The sequence below is a fragment of the Echinococcus granulosus genome (assembly GCF_000524195.1).
Source record: "Echinococcus granulosus chromosome Unknown EG_S00319, whole genome shotgun sequence".
Taxonomy (NCBI): domain Eukaryota; kingdom Metazoa; phylum Platyhelminthes; class Cestoda; order Cyclophyllidea; family Taeniidae; genus Echinococcus; species Echinococcus granulosus.
The window spans coordinates 20,281-21,693 of NW_020170699.1; positions in this window are offsets into that span (position 1 = coordinate 20,281).

Sequence of the window (1,413 nt, forward strand, 5' to 3'; positions counted from 1 at the left end):
GAGTATCCGATAGTCAGTGGTAGTTCTGGCATTCAAAGGCTTGTTTGCGTTGGTGAGGGTAAATTCTAGTCCTACTAGCACGGACCCGTTTAAGCATAGTCGTACAGTGAGGTGTCAGACAGGAATTCATCGAATTCAACTGTGTTGTGCAGATGCCAATAGCAATTGCAATATTTATAAGTTGACATTTTATATGTCAGTTTTGCTGACCACAGTGGCTAAAACGTGAAATGCAATGCGAGCAGAAGAGGTGCTATTCCCTTACCATCGCAATGCCATAAAACGTTGATCGATTTCTCAACATGTCAGGATGAAGGGCATGGACTCTACCCACATTCGCAAGCTGTAGAATTTGACCAGCGTGATGAGCACTCTTTTCGAGTTGAACAAGCTTATCGCAGTCTTCGTTTACCTCTTCTTTTTGTACCCTGAATTACCTTTATGCACAATTTGTGTCACCCCCATAATTTCCCATTTGGTTTGCTGCAATTATCTTAGATTTCTCATCCCCTCCTGCTCTCCATCCTCCTCGACACAACGACTCACCACCAGCCTTAGGAAAACTCAATCTTTTGGGGGGCGAGTCATAAACAATTATGTATTCATTTATTTGGATAAGTTGGTTAATTACTTATTGAAGCCGAACAAAGCCTTAAGCACATACACGCAGGTAGTAAGTGGAGGCGTGTTAATCTGATCGACGGTATGCGGTTGCTGCAGAAGCCGTGCCCTCCGTGTCGTGTCTGAATACCTTCGGTGACTGAGCATGAGAAACTTGCATTGAAGTGAGTTTGTCTAATGAACTGGAAGGCGTGTGGCTGCATCGCCTCTTTTTGTCAGGTAGAAGTAATGCGGATGTGGAGCACGATGGCTTTGTTTAGCATCGCAACATATCCGATGAAAATGTCACCAAATGGGGATCTTGATAGTACCACTCCTTCCTTGTAGACTAGAAAGTGACGACATTTTTTACCGCGATGAAGGAAGCTGGGGAACCACATCTGCGTGTGATGTGCGCAGAAGAGGAGAGGCAGATGGAGTGGATAGAGATGCAGGGGAAGCAGGTGTTTCCTACTACGATTGGGGCATTTCATGGGAGGGTGAGCATGTGCGTGTTTGTGTGATGTGTATGTATGCATCTGGGGTGTGTGTGCGGGTGTGGGTTATCGTTTGTGATGTTGTGCTTGTGCATAGAAAACACTTTTTACTCCCTCTGATGAGATGACCACTTCAAAGGAAGTGGTTTATGCGGCACTTTAGATGTGCATGCGTTTGGAAAGATATGCAAAGGTGAGGCTTGATGTGAATAGCCAGTATGATGCTCATTTCATAGCCGAATTGCTGGTAATGTAATAAGTAGAGTCTTTCTAAGTAACCAAGACAAGCCTGACATTGTTGAGAGAATACAGACTG